The sequence below is a fragment of the Gavialis gangeticus genome, unplaced genomic scaffold, assembly GCF_001723915.1.
Source record: "Gavialis gangeticus isolate Ggan-Ray unplaced genomic scaffold, GavGan_comp1, whole genome shotgun sequence".
In the NCBI taxonomy this organism is placed as follows: Eukaryota; Metazoa; Chordata; order Crocodylia; family Gavialidae; genus Gavialis; species Gavialis gangeticus.
The window spans coordinates 65,698,335-65,705,057 of record NW_017729022.1 but is presented as its reverse complement, the minus strand read 5'-3'; the positions used below and the strand labels follow the sequence as shown (position 1 = coordinate 65,705,057).

Genomic DNA, 6,723 nt, shown 5'->3' with positions numbered 1-6,723 from the left:
TGGCTGCCTTCACTCCTCTTTTTCTTCCCAGATGTATCTCAGGGCTCCCAGCTGCACTGAGAAATCTTGTCACCACCTGAAGACTGGCCCTGAGCCAAACAGAGGTGTCTGTGAGAGTGAGAGCAAGTGAAGCCAGACAGGAAAACTGAGAGTGAATTAGTACCAGGAAGTGCCTGGCACTGGAAATGGTCAGATTCCAGACCAGGGTTTTTGCTGTTTTCTGTTTGTCTGGATTTACAGATGTGCTGCACACTCAGAGTCTCCAGTAAAGCCAATGGGAGCTATGCTTTGAGTATGGAAAGCACTATAGAATTCTAAGTTCCCTGAAAAGTTAGACACTTGAATTGGGCACCCAAAATTGGGCAGTAGCGGTGTGCGGGGCCATGGCACTGCAGGTCACCAGGAACAACATGAGCACCAACGCTGAGAACAAGCCCAAGGCCAGTGGGGCGGCAGCAGTGGGCACCAAGCTGTGGGGCACCATGGCCAAGCCTGGCCTGCGGTCTTGCAGGGCCCTGGGGGACATCAGCAACCGCATGTGCGAGGAGCCTCAGCCTAAAGCTGCCCTCAAGAAGGAAGCCAAGCCCACAGCTGAGGACAAGCCTGCTGCCAGGAAAGCTGCAAAAGCTGTGGAGGGCACTGTTGAGCCTCTAAAGGAAGAGGAGCAGGTCCAGGAACCTGCCAAGTTGGAGCTTCCATCCCCAACCACAATGGAAACATCTGGATGTATGCCAGTGGAGGAAATACTGTCAAGCCTTTTCTGATATGTTGCTTGATGTAGATGCAGATGATGATTCTGACCCAAATCTCTGCAGTGAATATGTGAAAGACACCTACAGATAACTGAGAGTTCTTGAGGAACAACAAGCTATCAGACCAAAATTCCTGTTGGGCAAGGAAGTCACTGGAAATATGCATGCTATACTCATTGACTGGCTTGTGGAGGTGCAAATGAAATTCAGACTGCTGCAAGAGACCATGTACTTGACAGCTGCTATCATAGACCGTTTTTTGCAGAACAACATCGTGTCCAAGAAGACCCTGCAGCTGGCTTGGGTCACAGCCATGTTTGTTGCCAGCAAATATGAATATGAAGACATTAGTGGGCACTTTTATATACTGGTATAGCTCTCTGAGCCTCAGTTCTCCACCTGTAAAACTAGAATAATTCCCCCTCATGTAACGGTGATGTCATGAAATAAGCTGTTTGCTTATTTCAGTGAGATACCATAGTGGAAGCACCACAGAAAAGCCCATAAAGAAATGGGTAATTCTGTTCTTAGAGCATAGGTTGAATAGTAAATAGTAACTGAAGCAATGAACCACACTTCAAACAAGGAGAAATTAAAATATTCAAAAGCTGCTTTTTCACTGAGCATTGTCCATCCTGTGCAATGAATAGGGAAGGGTCTCATCTAAAAAATGTATGAAACCTAAGACAGTTTCATAATGCTTATGCACAGAGGGCGTGAAACCCTGGTATGTCCTAACTTTTTCAGCACTTGACTCTGTAACCTTTAGAATCTTTTAATCGTGGGTGGTTTTTATTTCTATGCATAGGTGGGGGGATATACATAATCATTTATACTGAACTCTCAGAAAAGAATTTGACCTGTTGGGATATGTAATGAGATGACTGGCTCTGTAAATGCAGGGAGACCAGTGGATCTTGTATACCTTGATTTTAGCAAGGCTTTTGATACAGTTTCCCACAACATTCTTGCCAGCAAGCTAAGGAAGTACAGGCTGGATGAGTGGACTGGATAGTGGATAGAAAACTGGCTGAACCATCAGGTAGTAATCAATGGCTTGATGTCTAGTTGGCAGCTGGTATCAAGTGGAGTGCCCTAGCGGTTGGTCCCGGGGCTGATTTTGTTCAATGTCTTTATCAATGACCTGGAAGATGGTATAGAGTGCACCCTCAGCAAGTTTGAAGATGACACCAAGCTGGGGGGAGTAGTAGATATGCTGCAAGGTAGGGCTAGGATTCAGAGTGACCTAGACAATTTGGAGGATTTGACCAAAAGAAATCTCATGAGGTACAATAAGGACAAGTGCAGAGTTCTGCGCTTAGGACAGAACAATCCCATGCACCAATACAGGCTGGGGGCTGACTGGCTGGGCAGCAGCTCTGCAGAAAAGGACCTGGGGGTTACAATTGACAATAAGCTGAATAAAAGCCAACAGTGTGCCCTTGTTACAGAGAAGGCTAACAGCATACTGGGCTGCATTGGTAGGTGTGCTGCCAGCAGGTCAAGGGAAATGTTTATTCCCCTCTATTCAGCACTGGTGAGACCACATCTGGAGTACTGTGTTCAGTTTTGGGCCCCCCACTACAGAAAGGATGTGGACAAATTGGAGAGTCCAGCAGAGGGTGACAAAATGGTAAGGGGGCTGGGGCACATGGTTTGTGAGGAAAGACTCAGGGAACTGGGACTATTTAGTCTAGAGAAGAAGAGAATGAGAGGGGACTTAACAGCAGCCTTCAACTACCTGAAGGCTGGTTTGAAAAACAATGGAGCTAAACTGTTCTCAGTGGTGGCAGATGAAAGAACAAGGAGCAATGGTCTCAAGTTGCAGCAAAGGAAGTTTAGGTTAGATATTAGGGAGAATTTTCTCACCAGGAGGATAGTAAAACACTGGAACAGGTTACCCAAAGAGGTGATGGAAGCTCCATCCTTGGAGGTTTTCAAAACCCAACTAGAGAAAGATTTGGCTGGGATGACCTAGTTGGGAATGGTTCTGCTCTGAGCAGGAGTTTGGATTAGATGGCTTCCTGAGGTCCCCTCCACCCCTAATTTTCTATGATTCTCTGATATGGGAGCAGTTTAAGACTTGTTGAGAAGCCCTTTCTTTCTCTGACCCATAACCCCATTGACCCAGCTCCTCTTCCTCCTAGTTCCTGTTCTGTCCTCAAAGAATGGGTTCAGCAAAGAAAAGCAACTCATACTGGGAGGTCAGACTAAAAGCAAGAAAGAAATGTCATAGACTATAAAGGGAGAGGAGAAGAAAAATGGCAGGGGGGAAAGACAGACAGGGAGAAGTAGTTTAGAGGACATGAAAATTTGTTCCATGTTTAACAGTCCTCGCAACAAAAGCTTCCACGGATTTTTAAAAATGATTATTTTTGTTAAAAAGAGAGAGAGAGAGATTGAGCAGGTGAGTTATTTAGCAAGAAAATCCTATTACTAGTTTGTTCTCCCCCATTGAACATAATAGAAAAAAAGATATCTTACTTTCAAAGTTATGAATTCCCCACTATGCACCAACTATGCACATGATACAAATGATGTATCATGGTGATATCATCCAAAGGCACAATCAACCAATCAGAATTCAGCTGTGGACAATCAGGACTCTAACCCATGCTTGAATGCAGAGCAGTACATGGGGGAAATCATACATCTACATGTGCAGAAGGATTTACTGGATTTGGTAGCAGATTAACATTTGTGCACACCAGGGACTGGGGCCTAAGGTCCTCACCAAAAAACATCTGGGTTTGGAGTATGCCTGTAGACACAAGTTGGCAAGGCATGTGATGGACATACCCAAGGTGTTGCAGTAGTATGGCCTGCTTACCCCTGCTTTATTATGGGACACTTGCCATAATTCAAGGAGGTGGCATTTGGAAGAGGGTGCCTGGGAGTTTCCAAGTTAAATTTCCATGGGTCAGCCACAAATAAGTCCCCTGATTCAACTGCCAACTTCTCATCTTGAAGGACACAGTGCTATTTGAAAACTGCAAGGGCTCCAAGCAGAGCTAGCCCTGCCCCTCCACTCTCTGGCTGGAGCTCCAGCAGAGACTGCAGATACAGTGGCATCTGCCTGGCTTCCTCTTACTCCCCAACACCCTCCTCATCTCTCCCTACTCAAGTAGGGATCCCCTCCTCCCCCACCGCCAACCTCCCAGCACAGACATACCCAGCATGTGGTGTGCTAGCTAATGTTGAGATGTGTCTGTGTAAGGCAGACAAGACAAAGGCAGACAGGACAGTGTCTGCTTAGGGCTTTTTGGAGCTAATCAACAAGTAGCTGGTAATGTCCCTCAATCCTTCCTTGGAAAAAGTTATTTAAGAAGAGCTTGAACTAATGAGGGAGGCTTTTGTTTGTTTTTGTGGGGTGCTAAATGCTCTGTTATCAACTCCCTGTGAAACTCCCTGCTGTGTAACTAAATGCTTTGCACTGCAAAAGGGAAGGAAGGGCTGTTCTAGCACCCCCCGGCTTCTAGCCTGAGCCACTGCAGGCATGTGCCTGCATTTTTTCAGTCCACAGGGGATGTCTGTGTGGTTACAAACAAGTTCAGCCTGGCCAGGTTAGACTACCCTGCAAAAATTGAATCAATTCAGGCTCAGGCTTTTTGAATGTCTGTCCCTAGCCTTGGTCTCCTTAACCTGCTAGAAATCAACCAGCACCAGGTCCTAATGATGTATCTGAGTTCTAGTCACCCAATGTATCCTTCCCTGTGAACCCTCATTTGCATTATAGAGCAATAGCAAATCATGCTGCAGCAGGGTCAGCACAAAAGGGCTGAGATGGATAATTTTGTGATGCAGAGTTTAACAGGAATAAAAAATGTAAGACCCCTGTTTAAAGGAGTTAATTAATGGAGAAGAGGCTACCAGATGAGGTTGACAGTGCTGCATGACAAAAACAGGAATCTGATGACAGCACGACAAGCAATCCTGAACTTTTAAAAATAATATTTTGAAGAGCTTCTAAATGTAGAGTATGAAAATGAAGGAAAAGGTGTGAATATCAAATTTCAGAAGTCAAAATAGTACAGCCTTTGCTAGAGGAGATACAGATTCTCAATAAAAAAAACTCAGAAAAAATAAGGTATCAGGGATAAACAATCATTCCAGCCAAATGCCTGAAATATGGATTTGAAGCATTAAAGAACTAACTTCACAAGAAGATTTAAAAGATCTAGAGAGAGGAAAGAATGCCTGAATAATGGAAGCAGGCAATAATATGCCCAATTTACAATCAGGTTGGTGTACTAGACTGAGTGTAATAATTATCAGGGTATCTCCTTACTGTGCACAAAGTAAAAAGATTTTTTTCAACCGCTGCTAAACTGATTGCTCCCATATATGCAAGAAATTGTGGAAGATTACTGGTGTGGCTTCAAGAAAGATAGATCAACTTGTGATCAGATATTTTCAATGATATTATTGCTGGAAAGAAGTTATGAAATATGTACTCCACATTGATAGAGATTTCATCAAAGCTTTTGATAGTATTAGAAGAGAGTCACTAGGGTCGATCATGGTGAGGTGTGGAATTCCCAGAAAATGGGTATGCCTTACTAAGATGTGCACTGAAGGATCAAGGAGTTACATGAGAACTGGGGGAATGCCATCAGACTGATGAAAATCAAGAGCAGGTTCAAACAAGGGGATGCACTATCACCAACACTTTTCAACTTGATGCTTGAGAAGGTCATAAAGATCCAGTGAAGAAGGAGAAGGTCTGTAGCTGAACAGACTGCACCAGCTTTTTGTGTGTGCAGACAATATCTGCCTAGTAAGAGAGGAAATGGAAATGGTACAAAAGAATATAGAGATGATAGAGTCAAATACCAAAGAAGCTGGGTTTGCTATCCTTGTCAACAAGACAAAATACATAATCACGTTCAGAAATAAATCTCCAAATCATAGGAAGAGAAGGATAGGGAATGATAATGCGGAAAAGATAGAGATATGTAAATATTTAGAAATATTAATCACTGAGGACAATCAAATAACTGAAGAAATTAAGGCAAGAATTTATAGTGCTAATATATGTCTGTTGAGCCTGAATAAAATAATGGCATCAAGGAAAATCTCAAGCAACCTTAAAATCCAGCTTTATAGTACAATTATTCAACCTGTCCTTTTATACACGTGTGAATCCTGGAAACTGACAAAGGCAAAGGGAAAAAGGTTGTGGGTTTCTGAAGACAAAGTGCTAAGGAAAATATTTGGTGCAGTACAAGCACATGGAGTATGGAAGAAAGGACAATCAAGGGCTTGTGAGCTTTTACAAAAGACCTGATGTCTTGAGCAAGATAAAAACACAGAAAATGAAATGGACAGCATGTTGGAAGAACTGATGAGAGAAGGCGTGAGGCAGATTTTGGAAGGTGATGTGGAAGGTATCAGACTTTGAGGTAGACCAAGGCAACAATGGAAAAATAACATAAAAACTGATCTAGGAGGGATAGGCAAAGATGTGACAAGATAAAAGGAGATTGCACAAGACAGGATGAGATGGAAGACTGTAGTTAAAGCAGTTACAGGCCCCCAAGGTCTGTGAGACCACAGAAGGAGAGAGAGAATTTAACAGGTATGTGCAGTCTGCTTTCTCCTGATGGCAGAAAGCCACCAGAAATTAGGATATCCTGACAGCAGCTGCAGATGGCTTTCTCCAGAACCATCCTTAGTTTGCTGAATACTACTTCTAAGGTCAAAAAGCATGGACTGATAGGAGGGGTTGTGCTGAAACAAGCAGCACTGCAAGAGAAATTCATACTGAGGAAGTCCACTTTCCTAGAGACCTGTGCAGCAGTAGCCCAGAGTGGCAGAGGCAGGCAGCCAGTGTGAAGATAGAGGCAACAGCAGTCTAGAAACTGGCAGCTCCCAAGTGTTACCATTCTGTGGTACATCAGTTTGGCGTGGCAGCTTCATGCATGCTAAATCCAGATGGTCCAGAAAAATATATGGCACTACAGTCTGCAAC

The 6,723-nt window shown here is 43.8% G+C and overlaps 1 pseudogene; it reads left to right on the top strand.

The window, feature by feature from the left end:
• Nucleotides 1–340: 340 nt before the first annotated feature.
• On the top strand, nucleotides 341–1,239 carry LOC109297032 (annotated as a pseudogene).
• The last annotated feature ends 5,484 nt before the right edge of the window (nucleotides 1,240–6,723 follow it).